Raw genomic sequence first — 16,942 nt, forward strand, 5'->3', positions numbered from 1 at the left:
TATTATCCTTAGGTTTCGTCTTTTCAAGGAGTCCTTGATTTCTTAGATATTTTGTGCTGGGATTTTTTTAGATTTAACATTTTCTTTGATGGTTGTATCAAATTCTTCCATTGGATCCTCTACACCTGAGATACTTTCCTCCATCTCTTGTATTCTGTTATAGATGCTTCTGTTTTCTTCTCTAAGTTTTCTCTTTTCCAGGCTTTCCTCAGTTTATGCTTTTATTATTGTTTCCATTTTCATCTTCAGATCTTAATAATTTTATTGATTTCCTTCACCTGATTGTTTGCATTTTCCTGAATTTCTTCCAGTGATTTCTTCATTTCCTCTCTATATACCTCTGTCATGGCCTCTCTAAGGGTCTCAACCTATTTGACTGTATCTTACTGTATTTTTTACAGATTTTATTCATTTCCTCCATTATCCTCTTCATTAGGAAATATTTGAGGTCCTTTTTTTGTGTTTCAGATGTGTTAGAATTTCCAGGGCTGATTTATTTGGCATAACTGGGTTCTGAAGAAGCCATTATATTTTGGGTGGTAGTTTCTGGTGTCCTTCATTGGCCATTGAGAGTGGGCTTGTAGGTGAGTGGCTGTAGGTTGAGACTCCTCATCTGGGGAGATCAAGGAACTCTTCAGGCGGATCAAGTGGGTGACCTGAGATCAGATCTTAGAAATTTCTGTGGACCTGTGGGTGACCTGAGGTCAGATCCACTTGTGTTCCAGGCCATAGGGTGTTTGGTGGGCTAGAAACACAGACGCTGGTGTCTTTTAGTCTCCAGTTCAGTCTGATACCCAGAGCACAGGTGCAGTGAGCAAGCAAGCAAGTGGCTAGACTTTTAAGACTGAACACATGCCTGTAGGGAACCAGGGACTTTTCTGTGGATTAACAGAGTGTCCTTGGGCCAGACACAACCATGCTCCCCACAGTGTAGATCCCTCTCACATGGGAATCACCAGCATTGGTGTTTTGTAGTTCTCAGTTCCGTCCTTTGTTGATGTGCAGTCACTGCTCTCCTGCAGATCAGACATGGTGTGTATTCAGTGTAGCCATCTTGGATCCTCCCACCCATAAAATTATTTTCATTTCTGCACCTGTAATTTTGCTATTATGAATCATAATGTAAATATCTGAGATGTAGGATCTCTGATATGCAACCCCTGTGGAAAAGTTGATAAATCCTCAAATGGGTCATGCCCCACAGGTTGAGAACCACTACTCTAAAAGACTGTGGAAGATCTCGCTAGTGTGCCTTTGTGTGCTAGCTAGGAGCTGAGTTCTGTAGCTTGTCTCTCTTGTGTGGGTGAGGCAGAGAAGAGGTTTTATGTTCTCCAGATATCTGTCTTACACTCAAGTTTCCTGACCACACTTACATACTCACTTTCTTCTACTTACCCTTCTCTTCTCTTTCTGTGTTTGCTTTTCACTCATCCAGTTCTTTTCTCCCAGAATGATCTGTCACTGACAGAACAATGGTGCTTATCTAACCAATGGGGCAGTATAAGTGGCTGTAGGCTGAGTGGAAGAAGAGGGGTGACAGCATTGCTGGTAACAGGATGTCCAGTCATGTGAAAAGTTCACTGTCAGTGCCACTCTGGCAGGCAGTTCACTGCTAGAGTCATCAGAGGGTGATGTCTGATGGCTAATGTCACCTGTGGCTCTAAGTGACAACAAGTATCCAGGTCCATTCACCACACCTTGCTATTATGGAAAGCAAGTGCTGGGGAATTGGAGGGATGCAATGACACAGCAGCCATTATTCTTTTCCTTCCCTCTCATATTCATCTGTTTGCTCAGACTCAGTTTCTAATTGCCATTTTCCTGCAACCGTCACACTTTTTTCTTTATAACATCTGAGTACTTTGCCACATTTTCAAGTCAAAAGTAACTCAGGTGTAACCTAAAGCTTCTCTCAGTATCTAAAGACAGACAAGTCAATAGACCCCCTTTATATCTTCTCTTCCTGGTCTGCTATCTGTCACCAGCAGGAAGGTTATTCAGATGCATTTTACATTATTCCTTCAAATTACTGTGACTTCTTTTTTGAGATATTCAATATTCTCAGGGTGGATTTCCAGTCATTATTCTCTCATTTGAACAGCTTTAGCTTTTATTTTTGTCATTTCTCCTGAATTATAGACCAGTTTATTAAAACTGACCTCTATACCCTAATTCAAGATGTGAATTTTATCTACTGATGGGATTTTAAGGCCAGACATCAGATCTGCCTGGCTTTTCTCATATTATTCACTTCTGTTTGTGTTTATCTTCTTAGTTTGTCTCTCCTTGTGTAGCAATTCCATGTTTCCAGTTATCAAAAATCATGCTTTATTCATAAAATATTTTCTCCTTCAAGTCTTTAAACTGGATCTAGTATTTACAACAGTCAGATTCTATGGCTTTCTACTTGCTCATTAGTGATGATTATAAAGGGGCTTTTACTTTTCTTCTTGGAGCATAATAAGTGTGGATGACAAACTCCTTCAGTTCAGCCACCCTTGCAGCCCTCCCTTTCCTTAGCATTTCTGAGCAAAGTATTGACATGGTCTGCCAGTTGGTCTAACAAAGCTTTCAGAGTGACAGATTCTGTTGCTGCTTAACAGTGAAGGATTTTGGAGTGAGCCAACAATATCTCACATCTTCAAGATAAAATTCCTTGCCACAGAGAAAGAGATGTTCTTTCATTAGCAAAACCAGAGGCAGGATTTCTGATCCTCAGGCAGAGATGCAGGGTGGGAATTCATATGTTCTTTATTCTTCAGACAGGCACTTGTTTACTTCCCCTGGAGTGAAATCAATATGCCCATCCCTTTTATAGTCTAATACTCATTTCTTTTTATGTTCTTTTAATTAGTGAAATGATTCCCACAGCTCAACAGTATGTTGACTGTAGATCTTGGGTTTGTGTTTCATACCAATTGCCATTATTTCCTGAGTTTTCATAGGTGCCCATTGAGAATTGAATTCATGAAATCTAGTCAAATGCTGCCATGTAATGACAAGAAGTATTTGAGTAGAAACATAGGTTAATCTTTTACAAATATGTCATAATAATGTTTTTTTAAGTACAGAAGATAGATTGCTCAATAGCTAGGAGCTTTCACCGTTCTAGCAGAGGAATAGAATTGGATTCTTAGCACCGCCAAGAAGCAGCTTACAAATAGCTGTTACTCCAGCTCCAGAGGATCCAGTGCCTTCTTCTGTTCTGCACAAGCACCACAGTTATATGTACAAACTCCTGCAAAGGGCACCCACACATACCCATAATTTCAAATGTAAAAATAAATCTTTTCTTCTTGGCAGAATATGGATGCTTACATGTGAACTCACAGCACTGGTGACCTCATGCACAACACCTGTGCAAAACTAAGGTCCTAATAGGTAAGCCATGCTTCAGTGGAAGGTCACACATTCAAGACTATTTGGGCAGCACAAATTCGCCCTGATAGAAAAGAAGAAGAAGAAGAAGAAGAAGAAGAAGAAGAAAGAAGAAGAAGAAGAAGAAGAAGAAGAAGAAGAAGAAGAAGAAGAAGAAGAAGAAGAAGAAGAAGAAGAAGAAGAAGAAGACATAAAACAAAAGATACAAAGTTGAGTGGGAAGAAAAGAGTAGGTGACTGAGATGACTTGGTGGAAGGCTGACGATGAACTAAGCACACTATACAAAATTCTCAAAGAACTAAAAATGAAAAGTTTATATGCATAGAAAAAAATCTTCCAAAAATCCCAAATCATAGAATAATGCAGCCAGAGTAATTGTATAAGAATTTAATTTGTTAAATTAAATTCACAATGTGAAATGTTTGTGAACTCCAGTGTCTGTGGTCTACACATTGATCTGGTGCTGTGCACGCGTGTTCTTAGTTCTCAGAAGCCTGAAACACAGCTGGACACACATGAGCGGAAACTGAATGATCAATAGTAACGTAGAAATTATAAGGTGAGAGATGAAATGCATGTCTCTAGAATTTTCCTTTAATTCATAAAGATTAGCACATAATTTAAACGGATTTTTAAATCAATTTTATAGATTACAAGAGGTATAATTTTCATATAAAAATGTAGCTATCTGAAGTGTGGTCTGAAAATGTGGGCGGTGCATATAGCATGCAACCGTCAGCCTGACGGAGTTAGGAATACTTCCGTTATGCTCCGGAAGTTCATAATCGTGTTTTGAGAAGCCACCAAAGCCACCCACTGGAAGCCACTGTGGTGGTTCTCTCATGACAGTGTGGCCTTTTATAGAATACCATGTCAATAGAATCATATGAAGTTTCCATTTTTGTGCCTGCCTTCTTCCATGAGGCATGTCACCTGGATTTATTTGTGATTGGGTACCTCTGTTTATTATTTATTGCTGAACAGCTCACTGCACGGAGAGTTAACAGTTTGCTCATCTGTTCAGTCATTCCAGAGCGAATGTGTCCTATTCAGTTATGAGTAATGCTGTCGTCAACATTTGCATGAGATTGTTTAGAAGGTGCAGGTTATCATAGACCTTAGGTAATGAAATTATTGGGTGATGTGACAAGTTAATCTTTAACTTTTAATGTTTCGTCTAGTCTCCCTGTGTGTGGGGGGGCACAGCACACATGCCACACCACTTGTACAGAGATCTGAGGACAGTTTGTGGGTATCATTTTTCCTTCTGCCATGTGGGTTCTGAGGATAGAACTCAGGTTGTCAGGCTTGGTGAGGTCTGCTTTTACTCACTGAAATCTCTCTGGCTGTATTTTTTACTTTTCAAGTAAACTCCAGCAGGCTTCCTGAAGTTGCTGCATATTTTAAAATTCCACCAATGGCACACGGGGCCTATTCATTCATGTTGTTACATTGCCCTTCATATTGTCAACCGTAAAAAAAATTGCTATTCTAAATAGGAAGGGCACATTTAAGACAAATGCCACATCTGGTGTCTCTCCAGGACGACAAGCATCCCTGGGTACCTCAGATTTATTCAGCTTACCAGCTGGCCGGGTATCCATACAACATTGATTATCTGTTCTTTAATAAGCATTTTGTCTCTCATTTTCAAAATCTTCCTGTTACCTAAGTGCTGGGGCCACCGCTGTTCTTCCTCTGGTTCCAGTCACCTCCCCATTACCCTCCTCCCTTAGCACTTCTTGGGCTCAGTCTATTCATTGCTTTCGCAGTACCCTTGCCTGCCTAGCCCCATCAGATCCATCCACCTGCATCCTGGCTATCAGAAGCTACATTAGCCCATCTGGCCCAAACTGTGTAACTGTATGCCTGCCCTTGCTCTGAATAATGACACGGAGACATATATGTATTGATTATAAGTTTTAGGTACAATAGCTGGGAAGATTCTGAGCTATTCTAACAAGACCATATTGGCCTTGCCTACTTCCCAAAGTGTGGCCTGCCATCTTAGTCTTGTTCTGGTACCTCCTCCTTTATCCACGACCTGACGGCGACTCCCACAGTCTCCGGAGAAGTAAGCACTCTCTCTCTCTCTCTAGGCCTTTTCCTCTTTCCCAGCTATTGGCTATTCAGCTCTTTATTTCCTAAATATGAAGGTGATGGAGAGCAATGTTTACAGAATACTGAGTCAGAAAATGCTTCATAATACTTACAGTGCCAAAGTCTGGCCTGCAATCAAATCTCTGGGTACAGAAACCAGCATTTAAATGAATATACAGTGCACAAAAACATCCTCCAACAACAACAACAACAAAAAACTGCTGAGGGGAAATGACAAGTTTCTATGCCTCCTGAGATGCCAAAGTTCCCTGATGGGCTTCCTAGAATACTGATGTGTTTATTTGCATCAGATATGCTGATATTGGGGGCTCTTATACCAACAGACACAAGAACAGATTCCATGCACGCAAGACATGAGGAATACTAAAACAAGACTAACTTCCTGAAGCCAATCTCCCAGAGAACTTCTGAGGACCAGAATTTTTCATCAAAGATACATAAGTAGAAATACTATGGTGAAAATGCTGAAGCTATTACAGATGAAGAAAAGGCTGGGGGAGGGAAAAAAGAAAGAGTGATGGAGACGACTGTAAAACCACTGACAGCTGAAAAGCTGCAGAGGAAAGATGATCAATCATTTGAGGCTAAGAAAAATGCCTGCCTGAACAAAGCCGCAGAGTCCACAGTTGGTCTTTGGGACTTGATGGCCCTACCAAGATGTCAGTGGCCAATGAGAACACAGTCACAGTGCCAGTCCTGAATGATGAACTGAACAGTTTGGTTTCTAATCCCTTACCTGCAGTTCTCCTGGCCCCACTTAGGGGACCTCCTTTTTAGCAGCAGCTGTTACTCTGTCTGCCATAACATCTGGGAACCTGGATCTGTTCACTGAGATCCAAACTATAAAGTCAGAAGAAATAGGAAAGAAATGACTCTCCAAGGACTCCGTCTTATCTCTATATGGAACAGGCATCTTCCAACAACAAAGCATTCCTGATGTGTTTATGAGACCCACAAACACACCATTTCTCTCCCAAGCAGCAGCTGTATCTCAAGGCATGGCACACCATTGGTGTACCAGCATCTGCAGCTACCAGCTGTATAGGAATTGTGATGGGGCAGAGTACAAGCGTGAGAGTGGGCATGCATGCTTTTGCCCAAATGGTTTATAGAAATCCCCCACACAAGAGTGATGATACTTCTTTACAGCGATGTTGCCTCTAAGGAGGAATGCTGGGGCAGAGGGGTGCGCTGCAGAGTAAGTTTGTTCTGTTTCAAGCTCAGCAGCCTCAGTAATACCTCTCAGGGAAGAATCAACAGGGTGTCCAGGAAGCCCCCTCAGGTCAGACTCAGCACACCACTGTGAAAGAGTGAGCTGCAGGAGAGTTTCAGCCAGAACCACCCACCTGCATTTCCCACTGTAATGCATCTAGCTCCCTGTTTATTCATGTACACTTATTTCTATCCCTCCGTTTGCTCATATTAAGATGTATCTGATTGACTGTGTTGGTCAGTGCTGAATAAGTCTGATGTGATGAAAGCAGGCTAAGAAAGCATCCTCTGTGGAGGGGCGATTTGCCCATATTTCCCATGACGTCATAAGCCATGTTGAGAAGAACCTGAGTCAACTTGCGTGACCAGTTGTACCCTCAAAACTATGGCTCTGATGTTTGTATACAAGGGAAGCATTATCAAGTTAGTAATACCTCTGACAGTGTAATCCGCACCTCCTGACTCACCAGTCATCCTGTAGGAAGGTAGGGTATGATCAAATGTTTAATCACATAAACAGAATGTAAAGGTTTAACTGAGTACTGTTTTCTAGTGTATCAGACGTTCATGTCATCACTCGCTTTACTGTACTCAACAGGGAAATGTGGCTAGTGAATGGAAGATGCTACTAGAAAATTTAATTTAATAAATGTTTCAAGAAACCAAATTGTCTCTCCTTCTTCTTATGTACATAGTGATACCATGAAGTCCCTTCTCTGCACTATATGCAGGAAAGGTACTGAAATGTACCCCTGGCTGTCCCGGAGCTCTCTTTATAGATCCAGGCTGGCCTCAAACTCAGAGATCCATCTGCCTGTGCCTCCCAAGCACTGGGTTAAGGACATGCGCTACCACCCCCAGTTGAAACAAAGCTACATTTAATCCCTGAAGATATATCCAGGTTTATGACAGTAACTTACTTTTCATGGTGCCTAGCATTGACAAAATGTAATTTTTCTATATTAAAGTTGTAGCATTTATGAAACCCAATTTCTCTGTTTCATATAAAATTTGGGTTTTCACTGTGATAAATGGGGCAAGGGCAGGACAGTCATATTCAAGCATTGGTTACTTGGAATAAACTTCAAGTTTTTGCCTACCTTGCATCAATTTCTGTGCTCTTAAATTTTTGTTTTAAGTTTTTTTGTTTGTTTGTTTGTTTGTTTTTTGCAATTTATACTAGTGGTCTGGGCAGAAAATGCCCCCTCCCCTCTTTACCAGCATGCTACCACTACAGAAAGAGCACCCTTAGTCCATTTGTGTAAGTTGATCTATTCGCTACTTTTTTTTTCTCTCACTGTAACCACAATACCCAACAGAAAAAAACTTAATGGAGGCAAAGTGTTCTTTGGCTCATGCGTTTCCTGGGTTACTGCCCATCACAGCTGAGGAGGCAGGGAGGAGCAGCCTAATTCATGGGCATGTGTGTATGCATGGCCAGCATTCACAGCACAGTGGACAAGAAGCAGAGGCAAGGTGGGCTGTAAGGGCTGAGCACAGACCTCACATTCATGCCCCTAGAAATCCACTCCTACCAACGAGACCCAACTTCCTGTAAGTTTTATAAGGTCACGAGACAGTATCATTATTCGGGGAACAAACATTTAAAATATGAGCCTGGGGGTCAATTTGAGAGTTAAAATGTACATTAAAAAAGAGCTGTAAACACACGTGTGCATGCACGCACATGCACACACACATCCATACACATACACACACATACAAACAGAAACACACAACACACAGATACATATGCACGCAAACATACACATACACACACATACACTCAAATATGCATATCCACATATCCACACACATAAACATATCCATACACACACACACAAACACACACACTGGTGATAACTGCCCATTTTGTGCCTGCCTGAACCATGTTGTGGAGGCCTCAGCAGGTAATATGGCTTAGGCTGAAAACCAAGAGAAATGGGAGTTTTAATACACATTTAGTCCAGAATGGTAGAAAGGTAGTCACATAAGACTGAGCAGCATCTGGTTTTAGAGAACAGTAAAGAGGAATGCGAAGAAAAAGAAGGATGGATAATTTACTTGTCTGTGGATGGATCACATGTTATTTGAAAGATAATGATAGTCCATTACTCTCTGTCTTCAGTTAGGATTTTAATATAAAAGAAAATGGTCAAAAATAAAATTAACAATAAGGATAAAGTTTCTTTATTGAATATTTGAATGAGCCATTGGCAAATTATTAAATTTTTTTTTTATTAAATTTCTTTGGCACATTCAGAATAAAAAAACCACTCTCTGGCTTGGAATGCTGAAATCAAATTAAGACAAACCCAAAAACTGTTTGATACTCTTTCTAGTCATGAAGGATGATGAATGATTTGGCTAAAACTGAGTACAAATTTAACTGCTTGTAAATGTATAAGGCTCCACCATGGTGCTTGCTAACAATCCCCTGTCCTCTCCCAAGAAAGCTGATTGATTGATCAGTACAAGACAGTTTTTATATGAAAAGGTTTTAGTCATCAGGAACATGAGTGTGTTGTAGAGCCAGAATACGGGCTTCAGGTAGAAAAAAAAAAAACCTCCATTTTTCTTATCTGTGTTTACATTAGTATCTGCCAAATACTTCTTGTTTGGTTGAGTTTCTGTGTTCAGGGCTTTTCACAAAAGCAATCCTACCCTGAAATAGATGGGTCTCCATCTAAAGCCCAAACAGAGCAAAACATCGTGTACCCTGGATATTATTAGAAGGATAGATATTTCCTTCATCTCTGTAAAAAAAAAATTATACACACAACACAAAATTATCCTTGATGAGAGATGCAGAAAAATGTATCCAAAAGAAGCCATTCCAAGTACACTCACTTTCATATCGTCAAGGTAGAAATTTTCTTCCTGGTGTATTTTTTTCTTTAGTTGAATTAAAATGTGCCTAATTTCAAATGCATGGTGCCTTTTTAAAATTAAGCTTAGTCACAATAATTCTACTGCCCTCATAACATAGATGGCTTGGAAGAAGTTAGAGGGGTTAATTACTGTGTAACAATGCCAGTCGAGGGTCTGTCACATATATCAAATGCCAGGTTTGTACCCAGGGATTTTTTAAAGGCAGTTCAAAGGCTCCTTCTATCTTCCATGCTTATAGAGCTTGGCAGTCAGAAGAGTGGAACGACTCAGAAACATTAATGAGAGGTGTTTGTTTTCTTAATCACATAGTTAGGCAGAGGGAATGACTCACACAAAGCTTAAGCTCCAATTAAGTGGCCACGGTGAGGAGAGGCCATTGAGAAGATTCACAATCTTTTAGTTAGTGTCTGCATACTTCATCCGCACCTGCCTAACATCTCTATAACCACACAATTGGGGTTTCTGTTGTCTTTCCATGCACATTTTATCCTCTACTGTGTCATGAAATTACCAGAATCAGAATTTATATCTATTTTTGGTGTGAATCTCACACAGTACTTGCTTACCCCATTGAACTGCAGACCACAGTTCACGGTAAATGTTTGATAAATGAATTAATTACACAACTTTGTTCTTGCTATTATGTATCTCAGTGGTAATATTTCTTTGGTTTATGAACAGGCATCAGATAAACAGAAGGGCAAGGGCTAAGTCTGCCAGGCATTGATGCGTAGATACGGGTGGTCACTTTTAAAATATTATTATTTGACAAATTTATACATACATAATGTATTTTTATTACATCCACCCTATTGTCTTCTCTGAAGACCCTCCCATTCTAACCAACAATCCCCATGCTACTTTCACGTCTTTGGGTGAATGTGGTACTCGCTGCGTTTAATTAAGGTTGCTTGCATGGGTGTGTGTGGGATTATTGTTTTACTTCTGTAAGTACAAGTTACGAGAGGCTACACCGAGAAGCATCACTCCTCTTCTTTCAGCAACCATTAAAACCTTCAGCTCAGTGGAGCTGGGGAGTTTTGAGCTCCCCTCTTGTCCATGGTAGAATGTCACCAGACCCCATCTTGTGCAGATCTTATGCATATAAACCACTACTGCTGTCACTGAGCTCATAGGTGTGGAATCCATGTCATGTCAAGAAGACAGTGTTGGCAGCACTTTTTCCCATTTTCCTGCTCTTACAGTCTTTATACCCACTGTTCATCAATGATCCCTGGGCCATGGAGTGGTAACATCGATTTTTAGGGTAGAGCACTCAATTGACATTTATTTTTATCCCCTTGACTTGGTATAAGTTTCTGAATTCATTGCAACCCACTACAAAATGATTCCCTGACCAAGGTCGAGAGAAGCACTAGTCTGCAGGTAAGAGGAGAGTCGGAAAGTGTACCCACAGCAGAACATCAGCAGGTTTCCCTCAGGGCCTATGACTCCTCCAGCCTTGGTGACTTGAGCAGATATGAATTCTTTCCATGGGGTGGGCTTCCACCCCAGTGAGAGGACCGTTGTCAGTAAGTCAGTAAGTTGTTTATTCTCAGGGGAGAACAGGGCCTGTGCTCAGCATCCCCAACACAGTCTAGCAGAAGAAAATGACATCTCAACTACTAGGATTAGCCGTACTCTAGAGAAAAAAACCAATAACAAATGAGGATTGTAGGTGAGAAAAACATTACTGACATCACTGGGAGGTTTTGTTTCCTAAGTTGGAGAGAACCAGTCTTAGCAGCAGGATGAAATTTGTCTAGGAAAACTAGAGAAGGCATCTAGTGGACTTTGACTAACTGTCCAAGAAGGGAACCTAAGATCACATAAGAAATTCCAACAGTGGGACCTTGGAAAACACTTCCAGTTTGGACTACCTCACTGGCCAGGTGGATATGAAACAAAGCAGGACTGTAGACAGGTAGGCATGGAAATATCAAGTGGCTCTTTTGACAGAAACAAATGAAGATCATTAGCTATGACTTTAACCATGTTGAGAAAGTATTAAAACAGACAGCAGGAAATCAAGAAGGAAATGCTAACAAACAAAACTGCCAAGACAACAGAAGATATTGCAGGCTTTTGGGAAAAAAATCAGGGAAGGGGAGAGCTTCTTTCCTAGCCCATTGTAGAATTGTTCTTGGAGTAAACTGGCCTCTTTGTGAAGCACTAAGATTGAGTGATAATGATGACCCTGCTAAGAGTCTCATGTAGGTGGCTGATATGCTTTGGTCAAGCCATAGGCGAAAAATATAGGAGTTGGGGAAAAGAGAGGCAAACTGGAAAAAAGAGAATAGATATTTAAGGACAAAAAAGGATCCAGAATATTAACAGGAGGCCTGAACATTGGTGACAACGATGAAAGCCCTCTAAGATAGGAGTTTCTACTATGTGCTTAGAGTTTGCTGTATGATTTGGGGGTGCAGTCCAACTCTATTACTCTAAACCCTATTATATTTGCTAAGTATGTCCTTGAGGTTAAGGACACTAAGTAGCATTTGGACATTCAGTTTAAGATGAGGAAATGGTGTAGAAAAAAGGTGTATAGAAAATGAAAGGCAAGTCAGAAACGTTTGGAAGGAGAATGAGGAAAGTACGACCTTCTCAGCACTCCTGGCCTGAGAAAGCTTAAGGGCTTTATTTTTTATCTTCTACTTTGATGCTATGGCCATCTGAGAAAATTCTATTCAAATATTCATGGACAATGTGACCTGTAGCAATAAAGAACTTGGATACCCAAGGGCTTACAACAAGACTCCACAGGAAACTCACAAAAATGTCCACCTATTCGTTCTCTGAAGATGTATTTACTGTCTGAAGTACAATTTAGACATGAGGGATGCAGTAGTGGACAAAACTATCTAATCTTCCTGGCTCATGGGATTTCTACTGAACTATGACAGTTTCAAAAAAGAACAAAGAAAGGGGTGGCTGGTCTACAGATGTGCTACATGAAAATATCCTCAACATGGGTATGTTATTATTTGAATCGCAGATTTCCTCCAATTAGGCCATATAGACTACTGGGTTGTAGAAATGCCAGTTGTCTTTTTTTTTTTTTTTTTTTTTTCTTCTAATATAAATTCTTTTTTTTTCTTTTTCTTTTTTTTTATTAATTTATTCTTGTTACATCTCAATGTTTATCCCATTCCTTGTATCCTCCCATTCCTCCCCCCGCCCATTTTCCCATTATTCCCCTCCCCTATGACTGTTCCTGAGGGGGACCTCCTCCCCCTATATATTCTCATAGGGTATCAAGTCTCTTCTTGGCTACCTGCTGTCCTTCCTCTGAGTGCCACCAGGTCTCCCCCTCCAGGGGACATGGTCATATGTGAGGCACCATAGTACGTGAGAAAGTCATATCACACTCTCCACTCAACTGTGGAGAATATTCTGTCTTAGCTAGTATTCTATGACTGTGCAGAGACACCGTGTTCAAGGCAACTCTTTTTTTTTATCTTCTTTTTTTAAAATTTTTTTTATTAATTTATTCTTGTTACATCTCAATGGTTATCCCATCCCTTGTATCCTCCCATTCTTCCCTCCCTCCCATTTTCCCATTATTCCCCTCCCCTATGACTGTTCCTGAGGGGGATTACCTCGCCCTGTATATGCTCATAGGGTATCAAGTCTCTTCTTGGCAACCTGCTGTCCTTCCTCTGAGTGCCACCAGGTCTCCCCCTCCAGGGGACATGGTCAAATATGAGGCACCAGAGTACGTGAGGAAGTCATATCCCACTCTCCACTCAACTGTTCTTATAAAAGAAAACCTTTAATTGGGGGCTTTCATACAGATTCAGAGGTTCATGCATCATCACGGCAGGGAAATGGCAGCATGCATGGCACTGGAGAAGCATCCTGATCTGCCAGCCAGGAGAGAGACATTAGGCCTGGTGTGGGCTTGTGAAACATCAATGCCCACCTTCAGTGAGACACTCCTTGATGACTCAGTGTTCAAATATGTGAGCCTTTGTGCTCATTGTTAGTCAAACAACCACACCAGTCAATCAAGTAGGCCTTCACCTTCTAAGATTATTTTTCATTCCACTAGGGAAAAAAAGGGCTGGGGGGGGGGGGGGGGGGCGGGGAGCAGAGGAGAGAAAAACAAAGTAAATATGTTCTTAGAGCACATGTTGCTAACTGATTTTCAACTCAGGAAGATATTCTGGCTTCTGGATGGATACACCTGCCAGATGTGTCCCAGGAATGTGTGCTAAATGCCAGTGCTAAAATAGCATTTAATATCGAAAAGCACAAAATACAAGGCACTAAAGTTTATAAGTCAAGGGAACAGGGGATTCAGAGTAAAAGCAGGCAATAAGAAAATCATTCAGTAACCTCCTATCGGTAACCAGTGAAAACATCATGACAGGCATATCTGGGCCCAAGGGTTCTGCTCAAACTACTGCACCTACCAAAGACAGCACATGTAGTAAACATTGAACCCCTACTTAGATCTTGACAGGATATTCTCCACAGTTGAGTGGAGAGTGGGAACTGACTCTGACATGAGCTCTAATGCCCCATATTTGACCACTTCCCCTTGGTGGGGAGGCCTGGTGGCATTAAGAGAAAGGATAAGCAGGCTACCAAGATGAGACTTGATAGCCTATGATCATATCGTGGGAGTGGATGTCCCCCTAGGTCCCAGACATAGGGGAGAGGAATAGGGTGAAAGAGGGAAGGAGGGAAGAACAGAAGGATACAAGTGATGGGATAACAATTGAGATGTAATCTGAATAAATTAATTAAATAAAATTTTAAAAAGAAAGAAAACATAAAAGAGTTTTAAGGAAGATATCTTGCCAGACCCAAAAAATACTGGTCCTAGAAGTAACAGATCACTAAGCAAAAACTCCAGTGACAAGCTAAGAGCTCTTTCATAGGATTCATTAGCCAAAAGACCCCTCCAAAAATACATGCTCTTTCCATCCCTCCTGTTAACCCATCAGAACTAGTTGATAAGACCTTGTTGCTATGGACACACCGTAGGCTGGAAGATTCCTCTCTGCTGGCTCACTTGCACTCATGACCAGATGACGCTAAACCGGCTGCTGTTGTGTAGAAGTAGTGATGATGGTCTAACCCAACAGTGAGCTATTTGAATTACAATGCTATTCACCAGGAGAGATGTGTTCATTGTTGCAATAGTGTTATGACTGCTATAGGAATAACCAACTACTCTCTAATTGGGCGCAGAAATTGCTGCATATCAGGAAATCTGTGTCTCGTGCTGAAAGCCTTCTCCAAAACTTTTAGGCAAAGATGTCATAGACCCTGGTAAACATAGCATCAAACTACAGCCTAAATATGTGTGTCTATACTCACAGGAAAAGGCCACTCTCACTCTCAATCAGAGAAGCCTCTTTTGCAGTGAATAGTAGCAAATGCAAAGACACATGGCAGCTGTCTTTTACTACTTTGCACCTGCTAGTACAAGGTCCATAGAAGTCTGGCCCTGCTAACAGTCAGATATAAAGGGGCAAAAGACTCATGGGATGCCTCCACTTAGTGCTGATCTATTGCTAAACAGATTCTGAGCAAAGTAAAGGTGTAGTGTCCGGCTGTATGTTCACTGGTGAGCCCACCAGACTCTTACAGTTAGTTTCAACCCTAGTTAAACTCTGTGGCACATCATACAAACCCTAACTAGTAAATATAGGATAGAAATATGTAGGGAGGAGGGGTGCTATTAAGGGTGGGAAGGAAATAGAATGAGTTTGGGGGTGACTAGAATATATAGTGTACATGTATTGAAATTGTAAAGAACAAAAATGACTAGTGAAATGAAAAATAAACAAAAGAAATAATTACAATAATATACTTCACTCCTAGACAATATTAATACTGTTTCACCAAATTGTCTGTTTGTGGTTCATACAAAACCCTTTATTACAAGACCTTGTTTTTATAAATTCAGGGGGGTGGTATTATCTAATTATTACAATGTACCTATAATTTTCTTCAGCTCACAATTTTCTTCTTTGAATTTGTCACATGGTATGATAATAATAGCTAGAATTTATTAGGTGTGTGGCCATTTCCTGGTGCCTGGACACATGATTCTCACTTAGTCTCACCAACAAATCTAAGAGGTCACTATCAGTTAATCTGTTTTTTATACCTGAGTAAACTTTAGCCTGCAGGGTTTGTTAGTTTTCAAGATTAAATGACTAGCAGAGGGCATTTTACATGGCAAGAATTAAAGGACAAAATGAAATCTCCACAGCCACAGCCTAGAGGAAAGCCCATGCTACTTCCTGCATGTCAGGAGACTGCTGTGCAGGGCTTATTTGGATTTTCACAGAGTCCAGTCATGGCACAAACAATAAGTGACCAGAGCCAAAAATCTGAAGTTGCCCTAATGGTGACTAAGACACTTAAGCTCTGAAACAGTGTTTACATGTATGCTTTCAGACTGCCATCATTCACAAATGTGACTGTCATTCCAAAGAATCATGGGAAGCTGACCACACACTGAAGTCAACAGTGAGCCTCAGATGTTGGGTGCAGCCTCAGTGAAGAAGTTAACTTTTGTTGAATCACACTTAGGCATTACATACACAGTTACGTATTCACATATTAATAAAGTCTGGGACCAATGCAGTCTTTTAAAGTAAACTCATTAGTTCAGCAATTCTTCTATCAGCACTTCCAGAGTGGCTCATTATTGTGACTGCTCCTCTGTATCCATCGAGTGAGGCTGCCTGTACAAAGTCACCAGTGATCCAAGCTATCCTCAAAGATGTGGCCCATCGTGACAATTAGCACCAGCTTTGCACCTGAGATACAGGTGGGTTGTTGCTAACATTTTACCCAGAAGAAAGGGTGGCTACAGGAAGGTTTTCCGTAGAGGGCTTCTGGTTTTAGCTTCTATTCAAGTCTAGTTTGGCCGTGTGTGAGTAAAATTTAATCAGTGGAACTTCTGGGCCAGTAAGTGAGTCAACACAGAATTCAAAGCCCCCCTCTTTTCGTGAATAATTTTATTCCCTTGACACAAACAGATTCATGGGGGAAAACAGAGCTAAGCACAGAAGGTGATTTGGATACTCATTTCTGTGATGGCATTTGAAGTTCTGACGATGGTAGCAGTGGAGAGCAGGCACGGGGAAGCTGCCTGTGAAGAGCAGCTCAAAGCCTTGTGAGTCTCAACTTTAGAGTTTCAACCATTTGCTTTGTAGAAGAAAGAATTCAAATGAGATCTATTAAGCACAAAAAAAAATTTTTTTAATTTAATTGACTTTTTTCTACTATGACTTTTCTTGTCAGTACCAATATCATTTGATTTACTGATGTCTAGGACATGACTTTGGGCTTATGTCACAGCTAAGGCCAT

The 16,942-nt window shown here is 40.8% G+C and overlaps 1 pseudogene; it reads left to right on the forward strand.

Moving 5' to 3' along the window:
• LOC127198761 (stromal membrane-associated protein 1-like) overlaps nucleotides 1-6,735 on the forward strand; it is an 85,000-nt pseudogene extending 78,265 nt beyond the window's left edge.
• Nucleotides 6,736-16,942: the final 10,207 nt, after the last annotated feature.

This window comes from Acomys russatus, chromosome 14, assembly GCF_903995435.1.
Source record: "Acomys russatus chromosome 14, mAcoRus1.1, whole genome shotgun sequence".
NCBI lineage: Eukaryota > Metazoa > Chordata > Mammalia > Rodentia > Muridae > Acomys > Acomys russatus.